Source organism: Vespa mandarinia, chromosome 5 (assembly GCF_050613455.1).
Source record: "Vespa mandarinia isolate Hongniang chromosome 5, ASM5061345v1, whole genome shotgun sequence".
Classification (NCBI taxonomy): Eukaryota; Metazoa; Arthropoda; class Insecta; order Hymenoptera; family Vespidae; genus Vespa; species Vespa mandarinia.
In genome coordinates this window covers 3,077,771-3,092,500 of record NC_140814.1, presented here as the reverse complement: position 1 = coordinate 3,092,500, position 14,730 = coordinate 3,077,771, and the positions used below count along the sequence as shown (strand labels likewise).

Sequence of the window (14,730 nt, the reverse complement as noted above, 5' to 3'; positions counted from 1 at the left end):
TACACGCATACACGCATACACATACACACACGTACGGACGCAAACATAACTCATTTCTTTGACATTATTATGAAATGTTTTGAGTAATTATTTTATTTACGAATTTATCGAATATTTCTGTTAGTAAATCGATCGTTTATAACGAAAAAGAATGAATGAAAGAAAGAAAAAAAGAAAAAGAGAAAATGAACATGAACGACAGAAAAAACATTACTACGATAATCGATAATAACGATATAGCAACATTTATTTATTTGTTCAATACTTTTATTAATTAATGGCAAGTATTTGTTAAATAATAAAAAAAGAAGAAAAACAAAAATAATCACCATGAATATTTTAAAAGGTATAAATAATTAATTGTCAAAAATTGCGTCAGGATTCTTTGCGTCATTTCTATTATGTACCGAAAATTACGATAATTTCATTATAAATACCTGATCATTTATTTAAAATACTTTTCATTATATCTATCTATTTATATATATATATATATATACACACATTTTATTATAAATGGCTGATCATTTATTTAAAATACTATTTATTAAATATTTTGTTATAAATAGATTGATCATTTATTCAAAATAGCGATTTATCCTCCAGCATCCTTCCCCCCTCTCCCTTCCCCCCAGCATTAAATAGCAACTAAAATTTAGCTGACTCACGATTTCGATAATGGATGTTACAGGATTCGGTGTTATCAAAACTTGTACCATTAATTTTCACTCTTTCACGATGCTTTTTATTTCTCAATTTATTTTTAAAATTCCATTTCAGACACTACTGTCCAATTAAGTCGATAATAATATATATTTAATTTCGATAAATATAAATAAATATTTATATATATATATATATACCACACACACAGATACATACGCACTTACGTGTACTATTTAAAAAGATTTATAGATAGGAAGGTCATTTTTATTGAATACATTGGTAAGTACTGTATTGTTGTATATATGTATATATGAAAAAAAAAAAAATAAATAAATAAATAAAAAAAAAAAATAAACAAATAAAAAAAGAAAGAAATCCGATTATTATTCGTGAAATATGAAATTGTTCGAGCTGAAAGTTCTTCTTCTTTTCTTTTCTTTTTATTCTTTTTTATTATCAATAAGTTATGGCTTATGATTGATTCAAATATATGATGTGAGAGAGGGACAGAAACAGAAACAGAAACAGGGAGAAAGAGAGAGAGAGAGAGAGAGAGAGAGAGAGGGAGAGAGAGAGTGAAAGAGAGAAATTTAGAAATAAACTTAGCAATTGTGAAAGAACGTTCAATTTGTCATAGCTGTGAACGTATTAACACAATTACACAATACACAACTAAATATCTCTTCCCCTCTCTCTCTCTCTCTCTCTCTCTCTCTCTCTCTCTCTCTCTTTTTCTCTCTTTCTCTCTCTCTCTTCCTCTTTCTCTCACACACACATACACACACGCACACACACACACACACTATCTGGAATGCTTTCGACAGATATTCCCTTTCAAGTGGCACGCTGAGAGTCGAGTGTTATTAACCTTCCTTCAGTTAGCAAAGTGTTTCTAATTCAACGTTTTAGTAACACCTCATTCTCTCTCTATCTGTATATTTCATTATCGATTTTTTTTCTTCCCACTTTTTCTCCTTCTTTCCTTTCTCTTTCTTCTTCTTCTTCTTTTTTTCTTTTTTTTTTTTTTTTTTTTTTAATCCTTTCGATTAACAAGCAACAATTTCGTTAGAGGACTTTCAGTCAATTCAAAGGATAAGAAGAAGGAAATGGAAAAAGAACAAGAAAAAGCAAAAGAAAGAAAAAGAGAAAGAGAAAAAGAAGAAGGGAGAAAAAAAGGAAAAAAATCACATAAGAGAGAAAGACAGAAAGAAAGAAAGAAAGAAAGAAAGAAACTAAACCAAACTCGTCTTTATCCTTTTACTCATTCTCCGTTTTCTTCGGGGAATGGGTTGGAGTGGGTGTGTGGTTGAGAAGGAGGAGAGGGATGAAAGGAGAGTGCCGGGGGCCGGGGGCCGGGGGCGCGGGGCGTGCTTTTTTTCTTTTTTGTTCCTTTTTTTATTTTTTTTTTTCTCTCTTTCTTTTTTTTATTTTTTTCCTTTCCTCGTTTCTCGTTTCCGTTCGTTATTTATTTAAATTGCATTTTCCCGAGTACCGATAACGTGCACCTGTCTACCGTACCAGAGACACTTCTTCGTCCTTTCTTCGTTTGTTCCTTTCTTCCTTGCTTCCTTCTTCTTTCCTTCCTTCGAGATCTTCCTCCTAGTAAAATTACTTGAAATCGGTTTCTAGGACGAGACTATTCTATATCCACGAGACATTACTATCCACTCATTCTTTATAGTTTTATTATCTTTTCCAAAATCGATATGAGTTTCTATTCGATTAGTTAGATATTTATAAAGTTTTCCCTTTTATCGTTTTATATAAAAGTAATATATATAAATATATATATATATATATATATATATATATATATGTGTACATAAAACGTTCCATATTACTATAGGGAAGTATAGTCATATGACATATTTCTTATCTCTTGCTGTACAGCAATTTGTAAGAAGTGATATTAAAGAATTTTTACAATGAAAACGAAACAAGAAATGAAAGGAAAAAAAAAAAAGTAATAAATAAATATAGGAAAAAGAAAATGAAAATGATATTAGGCGTTTGATTTCGATTGATAATAATTTTTCCTCGATACTTCCTTGAGTTTCTTTTGTTAGAAGACATTTTGTTCAGGAAGTTTTTTCTTTTTCTTTTTCTTTGTTTTTTTTTTTATTTTTTTATTTTATTTCTTTTTTATTTTTCTTTTAATTTGATTTATTTTATTTTATTTTATTTTATTTTATTTATTTTTTTTTTTTTATTAATTTAAGAAAAAGAATACATATTTGTCATTCGATATTACTTGTCGAGAGTAGTGTATCGTGTTTTTATTAGAAAATAAAAGAAAAAAAAAAAAAAAAAACAAAAACAAACAAAATAAGGAAAAACAAAGAAAATTTTATTTCGAATAGAATTCGATAAGAATTTTTTCTTTTGGGTTAGAAAAGAAATTTTGCAGAAAGTTTTTCTCTTTCCCTTTCTTTCTCATTTGAAATACAAAATACACATTTGTCATTCGCTATTCCCTCGAAAGTATATCTACTATACGGTTCTTTAAAAAAAAAAAAAAGAAAGACCAAAAAATAAATAAATAAATAAATAAATAAAATAGATATCGAAAGAAACATTATCCCTAATCTCTAATTAAAAAGAAAAAAAAAAAAAACAGAAAAAAAAGAAAAAAAATTTATACAAGAGAAAAACCCATTATCAATGATAAACCGTACGATAAACCGAACATTATCATTCCAATCTCGATTCGCTAATTTTTCACGTTATGTTTAAGTTCTTCCTTGAAAAGAATTTTAATTCGTATTATCTGTACTTCATTTATTCCTATCTATGAGGATGAAGAGGGGGGGGGGGGTGGAATGGATCGGGTGGGCACGACAAGCGTGGGTATACTACATCCCACTCGAACAATTAACTATTGTTGTTTACTTAGAAAGAGAAAACGTCGATGAAAATGGGAATATCTTTTGGTATGCGTTTAGGCATGAAAGAATTTTTGATCTGATGGAATTTCTCCATTTCTCTCTCTTCCTCGAAAAAAGAAGTACATATATATATATATATATATATATGTATATATAAAGGGATAGAGAGAGAGAGAGAGAGAGAGAGAGAGAGAGAGAAAGAGAGGAAAAGAAAGAATGAATACACACTTGGAAATGCAATTAAACTTCCCAGCGAGCGATCGTGAATGTACGTGCATTCATTGGAAAATTTGCATGTTCGATTCTCATCGTCCATCGTTTCTTCTTCTTTTTTTTTTTTTTGCCCCTCTTTTCTCGTTCTTAACGTAGAAAACGTATTTTTGTGCCGGAGGCTTTTACCGATATTCCGACGTTTCGCGTTCGGTTACTTACACAACAGAAAATCATAGATACGCGAGATCGACCAATGGTTCGTAAATTTTTGCTTTCTTCCTTTACCATATCGTTTTCTTTCGGTTTCTTTCTTTGCTTTTTCTTGCTTTTTTTTCTTTTTTTTTTTTGTACAGTCTTCAAATATTTATACAAATATTACACAAATATATTATACAAATATTTTTTATTTTCCATCAATTCGAAGAAACCATAACTTCTCGATAATCGAGCTTCGATCGAAGAAGGGGTTCCCGAAAATAATTGCTTTTTTTTCTTTTTTTCTTTTTTTCTTTTTTAATTGAAGATTTACAAAATATTTAAATCTTGATGATCAAGACGATTTTTGTTATTAATTATTATGATAGGATCTGAAAGGATTTCGATGCAAATTTTTTCTACCGAAACAACGATTTTTTTTCTATAAAATATTTCGATCACAATGATAAAAGATATTTTTGTTGTCGAGTATCGATCGAATAATTTCTTTTTTCTTTTTATTTATTTTTTTTTTTTCTTTTTTTTTTCAATCGAAGACATATAAAATATTTTAAAGCAAACGCTCGATAACTATCTTTGTAAGTCAATCATTGATAGGAACATATATGAATAAAATTTTTACAAGTCGAAGGTTTTCTTTCTGCGCAATATTTCTATAAAATTTTTTCTTTTTTTTTTTCGTAATCAAAAAGCTCTCGAATAAAATTTTTCTTCGAATCAAAGATTTGTTTCTATAAATATTACGATTCTTTATATATATATATATATATAATTATTTTATGTACTAAAATTTGACGAGTCATATAAATCGATTTGAATAGTAAAATTGCTTAGCTGTTAGAAGAATATCAATTACGATATATTAAAAAATATATGAATGAATACATAAAATGAATGTGTACGTAAATTACTATTATGCATTATGTAAAGATAATCTTTCTTTCAATCCATCATGCACATCGATCGTATCTACGAAAAAGAAATTTTTATCATCGACAAAAATTTTCTTACCAATCAAAAATTTTTCCCGTCATCGTCATCGTCGTCTTCGTCATCGTTGTACGAGTTTCTTCGCGATATAAATCGATAATATATAAAAACGATCCTTTAACGTCAACGGCGAAAAGTGCGAAAGTTTTTACTAACATCAATATTAACTTTACCTTTAGAACCTTTTTTTAAACACTACGGTATATATATGTACATATACATTATTTAATAAATTAATGTTTTATATATATGTATATATTGCAGTAAAAAAAAATATATATATATTGTAATGTTTAAAAAAAAGAAATATATATATATATTTTTTTTTTTTTCTAAGAAATAATCATGATTATTATCTAACCCAATTTTAATAGATTTTCATAATATCGCGTTAGATAAAATACATCGACAAAATTTAACGAATTTAACGAAAATTCTTCGAATTCGCTTTTAATCGAATTTATGTGAGAAAACAAAAGATAGATAGATAGATAGATAGATAGATAAATAGATATAGATAGATAGATAGATAGATAGATGGAGAGAAAGAGAGACAATAATACGTATACAAAGATGTGGTCTATTTAAATGCAATACAATGAAAATTCACGTTTATGGAAAACCAAAAAGCTTAATAAGAGAGCTCCATTAACGATGAAATATTTACGATTGGGGTATGTTGCAACTTAGATTGAATTAATATACGATTTATTAACTTTCTACTTATAGGACTACTTTCTCTCTCTCTCTCTCTCTCTCTCTTTCTAAAAATATATATATATATGTATATATATATTTTTTTTATCGAATTACAGAAGATTTTCTTCGTTCTGTCTTTGTCTGTTCATTTATCCTTTTCTCTGTTCGTCTTGAAAAAAAAGTCAAATTGAAAAAGTACAAAGAGAGTAACGCGTATTAGACGAACGATCGATCGTTCGTTCCATCGAAGGAATGTGTTTGGGAGATAGAAAGAAAGAAAGAGAGAAAGAGATAGAAATAGAGATAGAGATAGAGATAGATGTGGAAAACAGACTCTCGACTCGCAATCAAGCGTTCCCTGATTACTTTTGCGTTTCCTACCAACGACGATAGACAACCCATCTTCTTCGATGACGCTTCTTCTACGAATAGAAAGATGCTAGTCTCGATTTGTCAAAGCTTTGTCAGTCTTTTCTTCTCCCCTCCCCTCCCCGCCCCTCCTCACTCTCTTTCTTTCTTTTTTTTCTCTCGTCCATTATTCTTCCTTTGAATCAATCAACTTTGCAATTTTAAACGAAAACGTTGATTCATACATTGATTATTAAAGATATCATCTTTTTTTTCTTTTCCTTTTCTTTTTTCTTTTTCTTCTTTTTTTTTTTATCGACGCTGATAAACAATACCAATATCATGAATAATGATAATAAAAATAATAATAATAAGAAGAAAAAGAATATAAATAATATCGACAAAATGATTTATATCTCATTCAGTTTTATATATATATATATATATATATATATATATATATATACATTTTTGGTGCAGTAAAGGTGAAAGGTTGCAATTGTCATAAGTTCTGAGAGACAATTTTTAAAAACTCATGTTATGAATGAAAAGAATATGAAACGAAATAAAATGAGATAGACTAATGTAATTATTCGTTAAAATCGAATTGATAAAAAAGAAAAAAAAAAAAAAAAATAAAAGAAAAAAAGAAAAAATAATAATTGATTAAGCAAAACAAACTATCTTCCTTTTGATCTAGCGAGTAAAATTTACGCCAATTTTTTTTTCTTTTTTCCTTTTTTTTTCCCCATCAAGAAATTACCATACACTTTCTTAGAGAGAAAAAAAGACGGAGGGATTAAAGAGGGAAGAAAAAGAATATGGAGGGAAAAGAAAAGGAAAGGAAAATTTTGAACGTTACGATTGATCATTGATAAAATGATAATTAATCAAAAGAAAAATAATTAGTAGGATGTTAATAAGAGATTAATAAACGTGTCAATTAACAAACATGAGATAATGTAAGTTGTTATGCATAGGGAGGAGAAAAAAGGTCGTACGTGATTCGATAACGCTTACTGTTTTATTGTTTTACCACGAATGAAATGAAATATTATTCGAACATTGGTCGTTCGTTCGTTCGTTCGTTCGTTCGTTCGATAGATAGTCACGTAAAATCGTCGATAGATAGAGAATGAAAGAGAGAAAGAGAGAGAGAGAGAGAGAGAGAGAGAGAGAGAGAGAGATCGTGTGGATCACGTAGCACGTAATCTGTCCGGTAAACGAACGAAAATATCCAAGTATCTCATCTCACATGAGCTTGCTCGACGACTCTTCTTCATCGACTATCTCATGAGAGTACCTTAAAGCTGATATATCTCGTCTAGTTATAACTATCTAAATGATCTCTCTTTTTCTTTATCTCTCTCTTTCTCTCTATCATGAAATATCAATGATTTTTAGAAAATAAGAGAGAGAGAGAGAGAGAGAGAGAGAGAGAGAGAGAGAGAGAATTACATTATATTTTTTTTCTTTTTATCTTTTTTTTTTTTTTTCTTTTTTTTTTGGAGAAGACAGTATAATTGAAGAATTATTTTTAGAAATTGAGAATTAATTCCTAAAATTAAAAAAGATTTAATAGATTAATTATAATACTTTTTTAATTAATTAATTAATAATTATTATTAATTAATAATAATAATAATAATAATTATTATTATTATTATTTTTGATATTTGATTATTGAATTGTTTTTACGTTTCTAAATTGAAATTATTTAAAAGGGGAAAAGAAAGAAATTGATTGAACTATTATTATTTATTTCTGCTATAGAATGACAAAAACAAGAAAGGAAAAGAGTATGTACGAGCTTGTTATATATTTGTTCTCGAACAATAATTACTTTGTGTGATATCAATTGATTGCACGAAGTGCGCAAAATGTTGAAAATAAATATCGAACGATAGATTAAAAGCTATTATTGCAATTTGACTTGAATCAATTGAAACAATCTTGTTAATTAAAACAAAAAGAAATATGAAAACGAGAATTGATTTATTATTTATCTTTTTGGTTTCTTTTGTTTTTGTTGTTATATTTTTTTTTTTTTTTTGGTTAAATAGTACAAGTCGAAAAGTAAAACTTTTAAATGACGTTTGACCTCTGCAAGGAACTCTCCCTGACTCGGAAGAAGAGAATGATAAAGGACGATAACGAGCCGTGATCTTGTCAATTACTTTCAGTATATATTTTTGTTAGTATATAATCTATATGTATGTATATATATATATATATATGTATATAATATTATATACATCAAATAGTCTTGTCGTTTTAACTTTTTTAACTCTCCTCTCTCTCTCTCTCTCTCTCTCTCTCTCTCTCTCTTTCTCTCTTTCTCTTTTTATACTTCTTTTACATTGAAATAAATTACTCGATACAAAAATAAATAATATTACTTTAAATATTTTCTTGTGTTTGGTGTGCGTGTGTGTGTGTGTGTGTATGTGCGTGTGTACGTGTATGTGTAAAGGATATAAATATTACATAAAATTTCTGTATTTCTTTTCGTAGAGTCTTTTTAATGTAACGAAGAGAAGTTTTTTCCTCATACTCTTTGGAGTTTAAGTTTAAGACGATCGAAAATTAAAGAAAGAGAATTAAAACTCTAAGAAAGTAGAAGAAAGTCTTAGGGCTTAGGAATCTTATTTTCTTTCGCATGGATCGACCGCTTTTTCTATCTCTAATTTTCTCTTTTTATCTTTCTATTTCTTATTTTCTCTCTTTCTCTCTCTCTCTCTCTCTCTCTCTCTCTCTCTCTCTTTATCTTTCTATTTCTTATTCTCTCTCTCTCTCTCTCTCTCTCTCTCTCTCTCTCTCTCTCTCTCTCTCTTTTTTCTTTGCCATTCGATTAAGAACTCGTCTATTTTATTTTTATTTTTTCTTTCCTTTTTTTCTTTTTTTTTTTTTTAGTATCTAATTTTATTAAATTGGAAATAGAAGAAAGGTTGCTTTGTAAATTTAACTTCAACTTTGTACATACGATGAAAAAGAAATATTTCTTTTTATTGATTTATGTTAGAAATGAAAAAGAATCCAAAAGACAAGCAAGAAGGAAAAGAAGCAGACAGAGAGAGAGAGAGAGAGAGAGAGAGAGAGAGAGAGAGAGAGAGAGAGAGAGAGAGAGAGATAGAGAGAGAAACAGTGAGAAAGTATATCTTGTTTTATTAAATTAAAAATATGAAGAAGTTTGTTCCATAAATAGTTCAACTTTGAATGATACGAAAAGTAATTTCTTTCGATTGAACTACGTTAGAAATTAAAATAAAAAAAAAAATTCAAAAGAGAAACAGAAAAAGAGATAGAGATAGGGACAGAAAAATGAGGAGACAGTGGGAAATTCTAATATCTAGTTTTGTTAAATTGAAAACACGAGAAAGTCTGAATTGTGAATAGTTCAACTTTGAACTATAAGACAAAATCTCTTACTTGGAAATAAAAACAATAGAAAGAGAGACAGAGAGAGAGAGAGAGAAAGATAATAAAAAAATGTATGAATTATCGACAAACGCACAAATACATACAAACACACACACACACACACACACAGATTCTATCAAATAACTCAATTCTTGTCTAATATCTAATTATATTGAAATGAAATATACGAAAAATAAATATTTCGATTATAAACGACAAAAAGAAAATTTCTTTCTATTAATCTATGTTCGAAATAAAAAAAATAAAAAAAATGGAGAGAAATATATATATATATATATATATATATATATATATATATATATATATAGAGAGAGAGAGAGAGAGAGAGAGAGATAGGGGTTAAGAGATAGGGGTAAAGAGAGAGAAATGAATAGAGTTAAATAGATAAATAGTTAAAGAAAGTGAGACAAAAAAAGAGAGAGAGAGAGAGAGAGAGAGAGAGAAATGGAAAATATAATATGTTTCGTATTTATATGATATTTACACCGTTGTTTAACCGAGTTTATGCGAACAGACGTCTCTGACCCGACTTGGAGCCATTATTAGGATCGATAGAGCATTAGGAACGGCGGCGGTTGAATTTCACAGGGCCGAAGGGGTAAACGCTAATGCACGCAAACCTAAACGTTCTCTCTCTCTCTCTCTCTCTCTATATATATATATATATATATATATATATACATATATATATATATATATACATATATATATATATATCTCTTTCACTATCTCTCTGTCCAGGATTGAAGGAGAGATACAAGGAAGGAGATGGAGGGAAGGAAGAGAACACGTGTTGTACTTATGATTAGGTGAACGATGGGTGGAGAATAGGCGGGTAGGAGATGTCAAAGGACTATGTGAAAATCAAATATGATAATCCGGAGAACAGATTGAATTCGATTCGATCCCTTAGAAATATCTTTTTTATTCCTCTACTATCTCTATTCTTCTTACTAACTTCTCAAAAATAAAAGAGAGAGAGAGAGAGAGAGAGAGAGAGAGAGAGAGAGAGAGAGAGAGAGAAAGAGATTTAAAATTAGAAAAAAGAAGAAAAAACGGAAAAGGAAAAAAGAAAAACGTGAAATTCGTGATCCTTTCTCGTTTCGTACAAATTATCGTCGCGTGTTTGCATGAACGTAATAAATACATACATGCATATATATATATATATATATATATATTCGTATTGCTAAGAAAAAAAATACAGTAGCCTCATGCGATGCGCGTAGTTACATTTTTATTACTGTAGCGTGTTAGTTTGAGAGAGTTCGCGCGTGCGTGTAAAAAACACTAGAAGTGTATCGAATATTTAGCGCAATGGTCGTTACGAAATTATGGAGCGTTCTTTCTTTCTTTATTTCTTACTTTCTTTTTCTGTATGCGTGAATGGATCAATTTTTACTTACAATTTTAATTTAATTTAATTTCTATTCTTTTTGTATATCTTCCCTTTGTATATTTTTTTTTGTCCTCTTTTTTCTCTCCGTTTTTTGTTTTTTTTTACATTTCGTCCTTTTTCCTAGTTTCTTTTTTCTTTTTATTTTTTTGTTTTCGTTCGACCTCGCAATAGAATACACGTTTATGTACGTTATATACGTGTAGATGACAACAATGATTAAAATGTAAAATATGAAATAGATATAGTGAAAAGTAGTGAACGTTAAGAGACTCATATATTTGTTTGTGCACCAATCGCAATATATCTCCGGACCGTTACTATATGTATAATAACAAATATGATGATAATGGAGAACGATTTTTTTTTCTTTCTTTTTTTTCTTCTTTTTCGTTATCGTTTACAAAAATAAAAAATAAAAAAATTGTTTCACAATCCATCGACGTATACACGTATACATTGAAATTGCTACTCGACGATCCTCTCGAACATTGGAGTGAAATTGGTAGAGGGTTTAAAAGAAAAATAAGTAAATAAATAAATAAAAAACAAAAAATAAACAATGAGAGAGTCAGAGAATGAGAGAGAGAGAGAGAGAGAGAGAGAGAGAGAGAGAGAGAGAGAGAAAGAGAGAGAGAGCGAGGATGATAGAAAAATATTTTCCGATAATAATGTTATCGAGCAACATCGAAATTTTGGTAATTTTCGATGAGTTTGATTTATTACGTTATCGTTTCTCGATCGAACATATATATATATATATATGTGTGTATATATGTATTTAATGTATGTAAGTATTACATACATACATGAAAGACATTAATCATAAATGTTGGCATGTACACTCGCAGATGATTAATGCGTAACGATTCGTACCTAAAGACGTTCAATTTTTCCATCCCTCCTTTGAGAAACGAAAAAAGAAAAAAAAGAGAGAGGAAAATAAAAGGGGAAAAAAAAGGAAAAAGTGAAGAAGAAAAGAAAAAAAGAGAAAGAAGAAAGAAAAATTATTTTTTATTCGTCGTTAACTTTTCGTCGTTGAGACTTTCAACCCCTCTTTTACTTTTTACCTTTCTTTTTTTTTTTCTTTTCCTTTTCTTTTTTTCTTTCTTTCTTTCTTTCTCTTCAACCCCATGAATCAACGATGTCACTGAACTGCGAGTAATTACTATTCTCCCTACTTAGTAACGATTTCAACACGCGAACGAAAAATCGCGTTCAAAATAAAATCGTATATTCTATGTATGCATGTATGTATGTATATATGTATGTATATATGTGTGTGTGTGGATGCATGGCTCGTATTATTATTATCTTTACTGCATATTTTAATGGGGGATTTCAAAGAGAGAACAAAAAGACGAAAAACAAAATAAAATTATGTCGGATGATAATTTTTTAATTCGTCTATGACGTCGCGTAATTTTACATTTTATTCTTTTGTTTTTTTCTTTTGCAAAATTAATTCTATTATTTGCATTAAAAGTTCTGTAGGTTTTCTTTTTCTGTTTTTAATAATTATATATATATATATATATATATATATATATATATATATATACTATTCTAGCTTTCTTATTATGTAATTTTTAAAATACCAACAAAATTAAGAAATAAAATGAAAGAAAATAAAAAAGAAATTGTTAAATTCAATTTCTTAATATTGTTACACTTTTATATCACGCTATTATTATAATTATAATATTTTATAATTTTCCTATTACTAATTTCCCTGGTTATATAATTTTTAAAGAGAAATTTTAATAGGAAAATTATAATATTTTATTCATATAATTTTTCTATTATTAATTTTCCCATTATAAAATTTTTAAAGATAGAAATAGAGTTAATGAAGAAATTCAAAAATAACCATTCGCGTATTCGCGTAAACTTTGAGAATATATAGGTTAGATGGGTGAGTGAAGGGTAGAGAGGATGGGATGGGGGTAGGAGTAGTAAGAGAACGTTTTGAAGTAATAAAAAGCAGCATATGCAATACTATCGCCGTCGCGTTATTCAAAACTGGTCATATCTTATCGCGCGCGGGTTCATGGTACATATATACGTGAAACTTTCAGAAACAGATATTACAGTCGTGTCGCGGTTTTCGCGTTGAAAACGTCTACATATATATATATATATATATATATATATATATATATATATATATATAGATTTGAACATACATATGTAGGTGTATGTATGGACGTACATCAGTAAAGTCGAAAAGAACGAGAAACTTTATACGTTATATATATATATATATATATATATATATATAAATATACACGCACACACACATACCTATGTAAGCGTGTATGTGTTAATGTCTAATCTTGGATTGATTGGTGTAGAAATGTATTGTATAAAGTGACCCATAAATCTTTCTAACGCTAATGGTACTAAACAATAAGTAAGTAGATATTTATATATATTTTTAGATATCTCTGAGAGATATTTCATAATTTGTTAACATCTTTATATTAATTCGAAGAAAATGAAATTTGAGATTCTTCGAGATCTTCTTTTTCTTTTTCTACTTCTATTTCTTTTTCTTTTTCTTTTTTTTTTTGATGATGAAAAGAAGATAAACGATCAATTCGAGATTATTCGTCCTCGGGATAATTTGAAGATTTGAAAAGATTCTAATTTGATCTACGATATCTTTTCAACGATACTTGATTAAACAGATTGTTTCCTTGATTACTATGTCATTTCTTATTATTAATTATACATTAATAATATAATATATAGATTATTCATTTATTTATTTTATCTACTTTTTCTTTTTGACCTTCTACAAAAGACCTAATTACGTTCGACATTTTTATTATATTACGCGCTTGGAAATATTTATAATTAATTTTTTTTTCTTCTGCTTTCTTTTTTTTATCTTCTTTTCAAATTATCCACATACAAACCAAGTTTTCTCGATAAGAAAAATATTGTTTTTGATTGCATATTGATTCTATATTTTCTTTTCTTTTTTTATTTATTTATTTATTTATTTATTTATTATTATTATTTATACATTATACATAATTAATTACTTTTCACAATGCTTTTGAATGTAATAAAATAACGTATATTTTTTTTTTTATTTTTTCCTCTCTTTTCACCATATAAAAGAGACATAAATTACGTTAGTTTATCTTAAATATCGTCGAAAATGATAGTACGTGCCAAAAGTTTTCAGATGATTTTAAAAATCAATTATTCCTTTTTCTTTCTCTTTCGCGAAACTTTTTTTTTTTTAGACTCGCAAGTCTTACCCTCGTAGTTTTATCAGTTGTGACTAGTAATTAAAGGAAAAAATAAAAAAAAAAAAGGAAAGAAAGAAAGAAAGAAAGAAAAAAAAAAGATATAAATAAAGGAAAAGAAAAAAATTAGCCCTGAGTAAAAAGTTACAAAAAAGAACGATTAATTTCTTAAATTAACTAACCTTAGGAACTTTTCAAAGGCTCAAACCAAACCATTCATCCTATTTGTCACATTTCAAAGTCAGCAGCAAAGTTACAAGAATACCATATACGATCACAAATTTGTTATATCCTCCAGTAACTTGTGAAGACAAGTAAAATTATCTTGAATTTTTCTTTTCAACCAACTTAAATCGTCACTTTCTGAAAAAGTTCGTAACATTTTTCATTCATTTTTTTTCTTTTTCTTTCTTTTTCATTCATTCATTCATTTCGTTTTCTTTTTCCTTTTTCGTTTTTGTTATTCCTTAATTTTTTTCTTCTTTTTTCATTCATTTTGTTTTCTTTTTCCTGTTTCGTTTTTATTCTTTTTTTCTTTTTTGTTTTTTCTTCTACAATATCACATATCGAATTCACCATAGAAATACGTCGTTCTCTCGTCGTACTACCATAGCTA

General features: G+C 28.0%; 1 protein-coding gene across 2 annotated transcripts in view; it reads left to right on the top strand.

Annotated features, from left to right (window-relative positions):
• 5-HT7 (5-hydroxytryptamine receptor 7) overlaps positions 1-14,730 on the top strand; it is a 123,515-nt gene that overhangs the window by 6,070 nt on the left and 102,715 nt on the right. The window contains exon 1 of one of the 2 annotated variants that reach the window (XM_035867108.2): positions 13,183-13,267. The exons of the other annotated variant lie outside the window; for it this stretch is intronic. The gene's annotated coding sequence lies outside the window, so the exon portion shown is untranslated. Of the gene's footprint in view, positions 1-13,182; positions 13,268-14,730 lie in introns of those variants that run through there. 2 annotated transcript variants of the gene reach the window in all.